Genomic DNA, 14,501 nt, shown 5'->3' with positions numbered 1-14,501 from the left:
TGGTGTGGTGGAGGGCTGGATAACCAGTAGACGGTGGAGGGGTGCCCGTGGAGGGGTGGATGAACAGGACCCCATGGTGTGGAGGGCTGGATGAACAGTAGACGGTGGAGGGGTGGTTGAACAGGACCCCGTGGTGTGGAGGGCTGGATGAACAGTAGTTGGTGGAGGGGTGCCCGTGGAGGGGTTGTTGAACAGGACCCCGTGGTGTGGAGGGCTGGATGAACAGTAGATGGTGGAGGGGTGGTTGAACAGTAGCCGGTGGAGTAGCGCGCGGTGGAGGCTGGATGAACAGGAGCCCGTGGAGGCTGGAGGAGGTCGATGGTGGAGATGAACAGTATCCCGTGGAGTCCCGTTTTGCCGTACGCCACACCCCTCCCGATGAACAGGACCCCCGTTTCGACCGTAGCACTCCAACACAAGTCGGTTTCCACCGTTTTGCAGTACGCCACACCCCTCACGATCAACAGGACCCCCGTTTCGACCGTAGGAGGTCCGTTTCCTCCGTTTGCGGTACGCCACACCCCTCCCGATCAACAGGACCCCGTTTCGACCGTATGAGGTCTGTTTCCTCCGTTTTGCGGTACGCCACACCCCTCCCGATGAACAGGATCCCGTTTCGAACATGGCCCGTCGAACACACGACTGTTTCCTCCATTCTGCGGTACGCCAGGCCTCGTTTCCATCGATTGTTCCGTCCAAGCCCTCCCGATGAACACGACGCATTCCGTTGCCTCCCCATGAACATGATGCATTCCGTTGCCTCCCCATGAACATGATGATGACACTGTTTCTCCGTTCTGACCCAGCCATGTACACGAGCCCTCGCCGTACGTATGCGCGAGTAGGCGTTCGAGACCCCTCCCGTATGTACATAAACGTGGCCGTATTTTCTTTCTTGCACCCTGACCGCTGTACATACGTTTACATGCTACGTGCGCGCCTCTACTATGAGACGTGAGCGCCTCTACATCGACCAGTATATATGTACGTACACGTTCGCGACCATAATGACAACGCTACGTACGCTTCGACCAGGTGGGTCCCGACTGTCAGGCACTTCCTTGCGTGCGAAGATGTAGCTGGTGGGTCCCAGCAGTCAGGGGGGCGAATCGTTTTGTATTTTTTGCCCGGATGCACTTCCTTGCGTGCGAAGGTGTAGCTGGTGGGTCCCAACAGTCAGGGGGGAAACATTTTTTTCACGAAATATGGTGGCCCGTCCGGTGGGTCCCCGTTGTCAGGTGAAGGAATAATTATTTTGCACGTAATAAGGAGGCACTTCCTTGCCGCGGCCGTGGACCCAGCTGTCAGCCTCTCCAGTATAGTCCATGTCTGATGGAAGTCGTTCCTTGACCATGTTGACCATGCCGCGCCGAGAGCACCAGGGCGGTGGATGAGAGCGAGGCCTTGGAAAGGGACGACGGGAGCCGGGGAAGATGCGGCAGTGGAAGCCCGCGCGGAGAGGAGTACGAGGGTTCACTGGTTCGGCTGCGCTTTGAGGCTGCCGTCGCCGTAGGGCCTGGCCAGCGGTGCGAATAGTAGGGGGGTAGTGAGGCCTCCGCGGCAGCACAGCCGACCACGGGAGGTAGGAGCATGCGGCACGACCGGCGCTGCTTTGGGCGGCTGGAGCAAGAAGACCAGAGGTTGAAGAAGCACTACGGCCGTTGGATGGACATCGTACGGTCACTGGAGCTAGAATCGTTCATATTGACTAAAGTTAACAAAGGCCCCCGTCCCAGTCAACATAGTAGGCCCACAAGTCAGCCTCCCACCATGGTGGGTCCCAGCTAGCAGGGGGAGTATTCATTTTTTTGTGCGTAATAAGGAGGCACTTCCGGTGGGTCCAAGCTGACAGCGGGGGGAATGTTTTTTTCACGAAATACGCTGGCCCGTCCGGTGGGTCCGAGAAGTCAGGGGGGAAACGTTTTTTTCGCGAAATAAGGTGGCCTGTCCGGTGGGTCCCTGCTGTAAGGTGGAGGAATAATTATTTTGCGCGTAATAAGGAGGCACTTCCTTGCAGCCGCCTAGACCCAGCTGTTAGCCTCTCCACGTACATTACTCTTTCGATGGAAGTCGGTCATTGACCACGCCGCGCCAAGAGCACCAGGGTGGTGGTCTGGACGACGGCGAGGCCTAGGAAGGGGATGCGCGGAGCCGGGGGAGACGTAGCAGTGGAAGCCCGCGCGGAGAGGAGTACGAGGGTTCACTGGTTCGGCTGCGATGTGACGTTGCTGTCACCACAGAATAACAGGGGGTGTGGGTGAGTGGAGGGATGGCCTGGCTAGCGGTTGGAGTAGTATGGGGTCGGTGAGGCCTCCGCGGCTGCACAGCTGGCCACGGGAGGCCGGAGCAGGCGGCACGACCGGAGCTGCTTTGCGTGGCTGGAGCAAGAAGACCAGAGGTTGAAGAACCACTTCGGCCGTTGGATGGACATCGTACGGTCACTGGAGCTAGAATCGTTCATATTGACTAAAGTTGACAAAGGCCCCCGTCCCAGTCAACTGAGTAGGCCCACAAGTCAGCCTCCCACCTTGGTGGGACCCAGCTAGCAGGGGGAGTATTCATTTTTTTGTGCATAATAAGGACGCACTTCCGGTGGGTCCGAGCTGACAGCGGGGGGGACGTTTTTTTCGTGAAATACGTTGGCCCGTGCGGTGGGTCCGAGCAGTCAGGGGGGAAACGTTTTTTTTTGCGAAATAAGGTGGCCCGTCCGGTGGGTCCCTGCTTTAAGGTGGAGGAATAATTATTTTGTGCGTAATAAGGAGGCACTTCCTTGCGGCCGCCTGGACCCAGCTATCAGCCTCTCCACATACAGTACTCTTCTGATGGAAGTCGGTCGTTGACCATGTTGACCACGCCGCGCCGAGAGCACCAGGGCGGTGGTCTAGACGACGGCGAGGCCTAGGAAGGGGACAACGCGGAGCTGGGGAAGACGCAGCAGTGGAAGCCCACGCGGAGAGGAGTACAAGGGTTCACTGGTTCGGCGGCGGTGTGAGGCTGCCGTTGCCGCAGAATAACAGGGGGTGTGGGTGAGTGGAGGGATGGCCTGGCCAATGGTGGGAGTAGTATGGGGGCGGTGAGGCCTTCGTGGCAGCACAACCGGCCACGGGAGGCAGGAGCAAGCGGCAGGACCGGCGCTCCTTTGGGCGGCTGGACCAAGAAGACCAGAGGTTGAAGAAGCACTACGGCCGTTGGATGGACATCGTACGGTCACTGAAGCTAGAAACGTTTATTATTGACTAAGTTGACAAAGCCCTTGGTACGCTCCAACTTAGTAGGCTCACAGGTCAGCCTCCGAAACGGTACGCCCCAGATGTCAGGGGGAGGAATCATTTTTTGGGCGGCCGAAGCTAAGAATATCCGAGATTGAAGAAGAAGCACGACATCCATTGGATAGACATCCAGCGGCCACTGCTGCTAGAACCGTGTGTTGACTATAATAAGTTGGCAAAGCCTTGCATACGCGTCAACTTATTTTTTTAGGGGACGCGTCACTTAGTAGGCCCACAAGTGTGTGGCATAGAACTTATAGCCCATTTGCGTTTTGTAAGAATGTATAGCCCATTTTGGAATTCTAATGGAATTAAGAACAGCCCATTTACAGTTTGTTAAAAGTACATCCCATTTTCTAGCTAGGACAATGATTAATAATTTCAACCAACCGTGGAAGACAGAATTCAATAAAATTTCCCACATTTTAATGTGCTCTGAAATATTTTTATCCCGAAATTTCTAGTCAGATTAAATATAAATTTGTATTACGTAAAAATCCAACGAAACATTGCGCGCGCAACAATGAAAATTTAAGATTTTCAAAATCCATAAATAATATTTTATGAACTAATTTCGTGTTTGGTGCATTTTTTTGTAGTTACTGCCCAGTTTTTATAATTACATTCCATTTATTATTTTTTAAAGCCCATTTTCCTGTTAAGCCTAATGCATCCCTCCTAGGAAAGATTTGCAGCCCAACGGGGCGGAGAATAACAAGTTGACCTTGCTTGGGTATTCCTCAGAAAGACGTATAGCTGGGCTAGCCATTTTGATCTTGAAAAAATTAGTATCTGGGGTGGATATCTGGCCTGGGCTAGACAGGCCACAGCCCGCCCAGTTAATACCCTGCTCTCCTCTGAACAACAACGAAATCATCGCCAAGAAAAACTCTGCAATGCCCACGCCTCAAAAGCACAAATACTGCTCGAGCTGCTTGGTCCCAGCTGTCGGCCGCACCTTGTGCAATTCTCTCGTTTATATTGACTGCATAGGTTGACAATAGTGTGGGACCGTGATGTCAGGAAACCAGGAGAAAGCAAAAAAATATAGTTGTACATAATAAGGAGGCACTTGCGTACGTATGGCTATGGCCCTAGTGGGTCCCTAGTGTCATCCGGTCAAAATAATGTCATCTCCTGAATCCTCATGTTCGTTGATGATGTTAACAATGCTCGGCGCCACGGCGAGCGCAACAACTCGAAGGACAAAGGAGAGGGCCTCGCGGGCCCTACGGATGGTCTGATACAGCGCCCGCTACTCATTCAGGAAGCCAGGATCATCGGACACCTATGAGCACCTTCGAGAAACTGAGACGGCATGAAACGGTAAGGCCGCGCTTGGGAGCTCTAGTGTATTTCAAACCGGTATTAACATACAAGTGTAATTTACTCGTCATCAAAAACAACGCGTAAAATACAGGCGTAATGAAACCGAGGGCCCGAGGTCTGTAAGTAAAACAAGCGGGTTACGCGTGTAATTTGAGAGACCAGTGTATATTTTACGAGCACTGCTATATGGACGACATTACCAGACGATACATGCACGACGTGCGTATCATGCCATCCATGGGCAAGGCTGAAACAACAGCTAACGACTGGATTAGCAATCGTCCGAGTGTCGTTCGGCGTTTTTATCGTGTGTCAAGTACTTCCGATATTTTACTAGTCGAAATCGACCAACCAAGCGCCTTCGCCCGAGACCATCTGCTTTAATTTACAAGCATCATTTTTACAAGCGGTTTTGGTTGGAAAACTACGATCCAATCACGGCCTAATATCATGAGTTGGTCGGAAGATCATATGGTTTCACGTCTAACCTACCCGACTTGTCGTATAGGCTATGAATGAAACATCAGACGATGAACTTCTTAAGAACAGAAACAACAGAAGAGGATGATCTTCTTAACAAGCAAATCACTGGCATTAGATCGACATGCAAAACAATATGAAGCATTATTCTCAGGAGGCACGGTGAACAGCTCGTGATGCCGCATGCCACAACATTCCAAGCTCAACTTTGCAATGAAACTCAAGGCCTGGCATTATATAGACAATATTCAGAACAAACTCTTAAGACGGGAATATCTCAGCAAAGTAACTATTTACTTCTAAACTGAACACAGGAATAGAAAAAACACTCGACGCTGCTCACAGCAAGGGCGTCCCACTCAAAAATATCAAATGCATGTCTTCTGGCTAACATCAATGAGCAAATTTTGACAAGGTTTTCCAATTCCAATATATTAAACTAACGTCTTCTTGCTAACATCAGTAATAAAACTTTGACAAGCTTTTCCCATTCAAAATATGTAATGCCTATGATCATGGAGTCATGTCGTAGCTTTTGTACTTGTTTGGGCACTTTCTGCCCAGGGCACTCCACGTGTTGTTAAATTGCCAATGGTCTCTGCAGACTAGTCATGTCACCAGTGTCTAATAATACTCTGTAAAGATTCTCGGTCATTCCTTCTGTAATGTAGCGCAAACAGTGACTGCTTCTTTCTGCAAAGTGGAACAACCAACTAGACCCAGTAATGCAGCAGTTTTCCTTACACATTGGCTCCTTTTGTGCAGTTCAACTAAAATCGAAGTCGGAATAAAACCGAGCTTTAATTTTGATATCCCTGTAAGCAACAATAGGTATAAGGGAAACAATTACTAAGAAATAACGGTTGATGACCTGTACTCCCAGAAGAAAAGCATCTACTGATCTACTTTATCTTAATGGGAAACAAAGCAGGAGAGTAGCAATTCTCCATCAGTGTGATTCATTCATATTGACTGAGACATTATCTTAACAATGCCTTGTTTCAACATGTATAAAGAATGACAAAGCTTATAAAGGGGGTGATGCTGAATTCGTTGTAACAAAGGAACAAGCATCATGTCTGGTTTGGTCCCATTTCTGTTCACTACTTAATGGGAAAAGACAGCAATACAATAGCTTCAATTCATCATTTATTTAAAACAGTACCAATACAAGTAGCACAGCATCTCAAAATAGACTGCACGATCATGTGGATGAAGGCAAGTACCAACCTGTCATGACGCAAACAAGATCACGTACGAATCTGCCAAAATGAATAGGAAATCTAATCTCGTTTTGTGCAGTTGCACTGAAATCAAGAAAAGTGTTTCACGTAGCGAAGCAAAATGTCACAATAGCAACAAGTTGAATAGATATCCCTGTATAAATAGAGGCAAAAAAGGAATCAATTACTGGCTAATAAAGTAGGATGAAACATGCAGCCACAATAATGGTAATCCCGCCAATCCCTAACAAGTGTTGTAGTTTTGAAATAAGATTCAGTAGTTAATTCTGAGAGTGGCATCAATTACTGGCTTATAAAGGGGGTGATGCTGAATTTTTTGTAATAAAGCAACAAGCATCATGTCTGGGTTGGTCCCATTTTTGTTCACTACTTAATGGGAAAAGAGAATAATACAATAGCTTCAATTCATCATTTATTTAAAACAGTACCAATACAAGTAGCACATCATCTCAAAGCACACTGCACAATCATGTGGATGAAGGCCTGTACTGACCTTTCATGAGATGACCAACATAAAATACTTATCTACCAACACGAATAGGAAATCCAATCAAGTTTTGTGCAGTTGCACTGAAATCAAGCAAAGTTGCTGGTGTGACATTTAAGTTTTCTATAGCAACAAGTTGAAAAGATATCCCTGTTTTAAGAGGCAAAAAAGAAAACAATTACTAGCCAATAAAGGAGGATGAAACATGCGGCCACAAAAAGAAGCATCTACCTTATCTTGATGGAAAACAAAGTATAGGACAGTAGCATTTCTAAAATGGTTGCATTGATTCATATTAACAGAGAAATTCTTTTAAAACAGATCAGTAGTTAATTTTGAGATTAAAAACAGCAAAATAGTTGCATGGGACATGCCAGCACCATGTGCGTCCACACGTATAAATGGGTGATGCAGAGTATGTAGCCAAGCAGCATATATGCGCTGGTCCCATATTTGTTCTCTTTGAACCTTCTTCCTATGTGAGGGCAGCAAATCTAGTCGTGCACAAACTACCCGAGCCCCCAGTTTCTTTCCCTTTTCAACAAAGAGATCGGTTCCTTATAGATGTGTGTACTGGGTTACCGCCTTTTTCCCTTTTCGACCTACAAAGCGGCTGGATAGCCAGTCTATACTACTTTCCGCCCCTCATTTCCTCATTGAACCACGTCCTAGATTCTTGCTCCAGCCCACCGCACCCTTCTTTCATCTTTGAACCAAGACCTAGATTCGACGACAGATCGAAAAAGATCCACATGCAGCTAGAGCAACGACGGTTTCAAAGAAACTTATACCTTAGGGTCGTCGGGATGTGGCAAGTCGTGCGGCGGGAGGCCGGATCTGCCCACACTACGTACGGCAGCAAGGAAGAAGGGGTCGGTGGCCCTCCCGCACAGGCGCTGGGTGAAAGAGAACAGCGCAGCCAGCAGTGGATTGCCTCCCTCGCCGAAGGCGATAGAGTGAACGCTGCAGCTCCTCCCCTTCCCGGTGAGACGGGATACGGACGCCTCCTTCACTAGCTATGAGCGGGGAGAGAGAGACAAGAGGCCAACGCAGTCTTGTTTAGATATGGTGAAGAGAGGGTGAGAGACTGAATATAGCAAACCCTAGCAAATGAACGCCGAGCCTCCAACATGTAACATATATGTAGTGCGGCAAGCGTGTGGAGAGTGCAAACCCTAGCGAACAAGCGCTGAGGATCCCACTTATATATATACTACTGTAGTATGGACTGAGCTTCGATGCCTTCACTGCACCTGCTTTTGGCTATATGACAGGTGAGCCAGCCACATTTTGGGCCCACCTGTCGTAAAACCCTAGCGAAAATTGCACCAACGTGAAAGACGACCGCGTCTCCAACACAACCAAGGTGAACTGACGAAGCATATCATCTTTGTGTGTAACAAGCAAAGAGCACTGATGGAAGACAGCTTGTTTTTCATCGAAAATCGATCAGCTTCACCAGCCGACGCAACCATGAGCATCGATAGGTCATCGTGGTGATGCATCATCCATTTGGCATCAAGTTTGGGTGAGGCACCTAAGAAGTTTGACAAATCCTCACTGTGGTCTGTTTCTTCTCAGTAATCAAGCTCGAGGAAGGAAGAACCACGTGGCAGAGGACAGTGAGGTGGAACAACAATGGCCATCCAATTTTGTGCAGTTCCACTAAAATTGAGGAAGACATGCCCGGGTATGGAGACACGCATCACTGTTTCCAAAAATATAAAAAAGGGTTTGCAACGACATCTCAATTGTCAATAAGAATTAATGAAAAGTACACCAACAAATAGAAGCATCATAATTATCTTGATGGGAACTAAACCAGGATACCCGAGAAAAAAAGCATTTCTTCATTTAACCAGTGATAGTACTACCACCATATGGACAATGACCGCGCAACCACCATGTACTTTTTGTCGAAACAACATGCATACCTCCACCAAGGCATAAATCAAGACAACTTTTTGAGTGGCATTTCCTCTATAATAGTAGTAGTAGGTGATGTTGGACCAGCCGACGAACCCTAGCTACTATGCATGGGGAGCTGGGGAGTAGTTGCATAGAAGAAAACCCGCACGCAGCGACCTGGGGAGCTGCACCAGTACAAGAAGTTATACCTTAGGTGGGCGAGATGTCGTTTAGGTGGGCGGGTGGGATCTGCCCACACGACGATAGCGAACAAGGGCTTGGAGGATCTTCGTCCGCGCCAGCGCCGGCTCCGAGAGGACGGTGCGCATCGGCTTCCTCTGTCGCCGATGGCGACAATGTCAACGCTGCACCTCCTCACCTCCCGCAGCGGACGAGATTCGGCCGGATCTGTGACCACCGGTGAGGAGAGAGATAGAGTGGACACTGTCATCATGTTTTGATATGGAGAGGGTGAGAGAGCGAGACGCGAGAAACTCTATCAAACAAGAGGCTATAATGGAGTAAAAAAATCTCTCGATAGAAGTGGTTTTAAATAGAATACGCATGTTCCCAGAAAAAAGAAACGAAAACTGGCGGACAATTTTTTAAGGGTCTATCTAGGACACATCTAGATGTGACATAGTTATGTCACATATAAGTTGATGTCCACTCTGTTTGTGGTCTTTTCCTAGTTTTTTTTCTTGTTGCTACATTATATACTTGTGGGAGCTTAGATGTGATATCCTTAAATAACATCTAGATGTGAATTAGAAAAACTGATTTTCTACCGTACCAAGAAACAAAACTTGATCAAAAACACGCCCCCGCTTCCAGGTCGTGAGAGTCGTCGCGCACACACACATAGACACATACATGCATATCCGTGTTTATGTAAAATTCCATTTCCATCTCCATCTCCAATCATATTTGTCCAACTGGCACATTATTTATGTTGTTAATTATATACACAGCAATATTAACTTACATCATCTCTTGTTTGCGCACGTCCGGACCGCTGCCACGGCCGGTCCTGACCAACCCGAACCCTCTTCATCACCCGCGCGTGCTTCCCGCCCGAAATGGTCAGTGCCGCATTCATGCCTGGCCAGAGCGGACACGACCCCTCACTGGCGCCAACATTGATTGCGGCGCGCCAGCCGAGAGAGCATCGCCCGCGCCGCTTCCGGGTGCGCGCGGCTGCTCCGCGTTCAAAGTTCGCAATAGTCGACTACAACATGCATGATCTCTTCCAGTAGTAAGATCTTGGGAGTCCGTGATACAGCTAGCTATCCTCCCCCAACTCGTCAATCTCTTCCAGTCGTGCTAGTACTCCATGGCGCGATCCATCGACAAGCAGGCGAGAAAGTTATGGTATACTACTCGGCTTGCGGTGAGTGGCATGCCGAGCGATCGTGTGGGGTCGAGCCGTGGAGGAGGGTGAGACACGAACACGACAGACGTGATTTAAACGTTGGTTTTGCTCAATGGCGCGATCCAATGAAACGAAACGTTGGTTTCTCTCCGTTTCCATTTTTTCTCCGGAAAAACGGAAACTTTTCCACTCCATTTTCATTCCTATTCCAAGGTTGCCCCATTACAACATTCCATCAAATACAAAGGAAAACTAACACGCATGCTGATGCATCTCAATGATTCACAGATCATAGCCAATATTTACTTCACAACTAAAGAAAAAAGTTGTGAGAGTGTGTACGATAGAAAAACTACTGTTGGGGTCACTACGACTTAAACCCTAAACCCTAAACATGATTTAATTTCCTGGCCAGGTAGAACCTGTCGAAGGAATGTGCTAGAGGGAGATTCTTTAGTGAGAATGTCAGCAACAATAGAAGCAGCACTCTTTGGTTCTCCACCTTATGGTACCTCTTGTTCCATAGCACTTTCCATGTCGGGAAGGAAAGACGGTTGGCACCCTCGGATCATAGGATGCTTTTGTGCAGTTCCACTAAAATCGACCTGAGCATCCCTGATGGCAAAGATATTGAAGAAGTGTGATTATAATAATAGTACTGGCACTAGTTCATGAGACATAAACTCATCACAAATAGAAGCCGGTAGAAGTAGAGAAAGATCGACATGGAGATGGAGCTACGACAGTGGAGCAAGCCGGCTCCAAAAGGAAGATGGACTACCTAGGATGTCGGGCTGTAGCTAGAAGGGCGGTTGGGACGCGGCATCGGCCCATACCGCAGTGACCCCCGATTGGGACGCACCGACTATGGGTTTTCTCCCTCGCCGATGTCGACCGCGTCTACGCAGAACATTGTTCCCTTCCCCCAGCTGCGGGATCAGGCCCGTCGTTCTATGCTTGTGAAGAGAGCAACCTAAGCAAGCAGGCTTGTAGCTTAGGCTCCTGCTAGTGTATATATAGTGGTTTTCTTTTTCTCTCCATATCAACCATTTTATATTGTGTACGTGTCATTCAAGAGTGAAATGATGGTTTCTTCTTCCGACTAACTTACTGTGTGATTTGACTGCTCCTTAGTGGTCCCTACACGTACTCCCGCTACGTGTATGCAATAGTCACACGTACACGTGGACGCAAAAACGCGCGCGACGCCCTAATGCATGCATGTCTGAGCACACGACGGAACACACACGGTCACGCTCAAGTGCTCAACCTACACGTGCATGCACACACATACTCAGTCAGGGTGAGCTAGTGACCGTATGAACACCGGAAAATATATATATTGAGCGCATTGAGCGTATTATGAAGTCCACTGACTGTATTTTTACAAATATACAATGATAGACAGTGTATTTCTCTCGTTTGAAGTTAAGCCATATTAACCGGAGAGGAGGCAGCATGGACTCGCATTACTTTGTTGTGTCCCGTCAACTTGCCGAACGAGGAGAAGGTTGCAGGACGGGAGAAGCTTGTGCGCGGTGGCTCGCAGGACAAGGAGAAACTTTTGACTAATGCAAGCTCTCCCTCGCTCAGGCGGTGGACGTGCAACAGTTAATTCGGTGTCAGATTGCTGGAAGCATACACTATACTACTAGTGCTATTATTGTTCGACTTCCCGAACAGCGAAGCGCAAAGTTTACTAGTACTACTACTATAGTCCATAAAGGTACGTACTATACTAGTACTAGGAATCGGATGGAGGAGTGTCTGCAGTCTTATTATAATTTTAAAATGTGATAAAGCAATCTTCAACACATTTGGTTCTCTTCGAGGGTTCTCGCACGTGATAATGGAAGTTGATTGCATGGAACACTCGCCACAATTCTCGCTTAATTCTGGCTCATATCCTGTTACAAATAGTAGCGCTCAGTAATATTTCCTCTTTTTTATTCAGCATGTAAACAGGTCAACAAACCTTGCGGCGCATCTTCGTGCGAACCGTGCTTGCTGCACTTTGAGTGTGGCCGAGAGCTGGCTTGATGAAACACCTCGCTTCCTACTTCATTTTTTTTGCAGGGTACCTCGCTTCCTAGTGACCAGTGTCTTGGCTGATCGTCCTAAGAATGCTTATATATGAATAAAGCCCTCTCATTTACCCGCAAAAAAGATTAAGCCATATTAACTAGAAAGGAGGGAGTATGGACTAGCACTACTTTTTGGTGTGTCCCATCAACTCACGGAACGAGGAGAAGCTTGCAGGACAAGGTGAAGCTCGCTTACGCCTTTTGACTAATGCAACCTACCCTCGGTGGACATGCATCAGTCCATTCGGTGTCAGATTGTCAGAGGCAAAGTCCTACACTGTAGTACCCAATATGCGGAGTACCATCATTGTTTGACTTCACGAAGGGGCGAAGAGCCAAGCGCAGTAGTACGCGTACTTGGTTTTGCACCTTCATACTAGTCCACCCTCCATCACAGTTTACAGGGCGCGCTTCATTATGATGCATTTCTCTCAATGCATTTCCACCACCAGAGAGACTTTAGACGCATTTGGTTTAATGCTAAATTAATTAGGGTGTGGTAACCACAGTCAAGTCCACAATTTTCTCTCCATGTACTGTATTACTACGGAGTGCATGCATGTGTGTAACCGGGGTGGAAGCACTGCATGCATGTGTGTACGCATTATTCCCTCTAGTAATAGACGCCGTGCTATAACTACCAATGCTATTTTTCAGGCCGATCGCTAGTCGCCTTGGTCCCTCATTTTTTTTTCTTTTTTCTGAAGCGCGTTGTATAAATAGTGACAGATGGAGTAGTATGAGCGGATTCAAAGAAGAGCGTATTGATGGTTGGTTCTTCAGAGCAACTTACAGTGGGAAAGGTGGGGCTTATGATTTGACTGCTCATTACTCACTATTAATGTGGCGCAACGACCGGGCTGAGTCTCCCATGCGGATGTACACAACCCCCTCGGTTCTTAAATATACTCCGGAGTATTTGTCTTTCTAGAGATTTCAACGAGTGACTACTCAAATATTTGTCTTTTTAGAGATTTCAAATGGACTGGCACATACTGATGTATATAGACATATTTTACAGTGTAGATTCACTCATTTTGCTCCGTATGTAGTCACTTGTTGAAATCTCTATTAAGACGAATAGAATATTTGGAACGGAGGGAGTACACATACGAAGCAAAATGAGTGAATCTACACTCTAAAATATGCCCGTTTGAAATTTGTAAAAAGACAAATATTTAGGAACGAAGGAGTATAATTTTGTGCATGGCACATGGACCCGGATGATGAAGAGGCTTCTGGCAATGCTATCAAGCTTCCATCATTTGTTTACATAATTGACGTATTATACAAATAATTTTTCCAGCGACATGAAATTGTACAATGGTGTGAGCTTTCATCTTTTGTTTCGCGTGTCTTGCCATCGATGCTCTTCCGGAAACAATAAAAAACTAACTTCCTTGCTAATGCATGTCAATTATTAGCAGATCAGAGCTAATAATTACATCACAACTGAAGACAAAGTTGTGAGAAGGTGTTAAATTAAAATTGATCCATGCTTTCACTGGCAGCAACGTCCCCCCAGCTCTGTCTAAATCAACAAGGCATGTTAGGGAAAAAAGTAGTTGTCTGGAGCATGCAACATTCCGATCATTTTGTGCAGTTCCACTAAAACAGAGCTGAGCATCCCTGTTCCAAAGATATCAAGTGTGATTACGATAATAGAGGACTGCTGATGAAACAATAAACACACAAATAGAAGCCGGTCACCTTTGCAGTCTCTCTTAAGACTAACTAGTTGGAGAAGATTAGGCTTGGAGTTGGATGAGGAGGATAGAGAAAAACCAATCTCCCTTTGTGCAGTCGCACTGAAATGTAGAGACGTTGCCCGTGTGACATTTTAGTGCAACTGCACAAAACACTCTTAAGAAAAAAGTGATTTGTGCAGTTCACCAAAAGGTCGCAATAGCAACGACGTGAAATGGATAGCCCTGTTTGCAAAAAAGAGCTAGAAAGGAAACAATTACTGGCCAATAACAGTTGATGACACATGCGACGACAAAAAAGAAGCATATTCCTTGTCCTAAGGGAAGATAACAACACGGTTGTGTTTGTCCAAAATGGTGTGAGGACGAGAATGCAATATGGAAAGTACGTCGGACGAGCTACGTTTTGGGCAAAGAACTATGGAAGATCCACATGCAGCAACATGGGAAAACGGGCAGTGGAGCAAGGCCGGAGGGGATACCTGGAGGTCGTCGGGATGTAACTAGGTGAGCAGCGGCGGGCAGAATCTGTGCGCACGTGGCGTAGGCCCTGCCACGCCGGAGCTTGGTCAGAGAGAAGGGCGTGTACAGCAGATCGGGACGTGCTGCCTCGGCGCCGTCA

This window comes from Triticum urartu, chromosome 2 (genome assembly GCF_003073215.2).
Source record: "Triticum urartu cultivar G1812 chromosome 2, Tu2.1, whole genome shotgun sequence".
Taxonomy (NCBI): domain Eukaryota; kingdom Viridiplantae; phylum Streptophyta; class Magnoliopsida; order Poales; family Poaceae; genus Triticum; species Triticum urartu.
The sequence above is the reverse complement of the archived record's forward strand: the minus strand, read 5'-3'. Positions refer to the sequence as shown.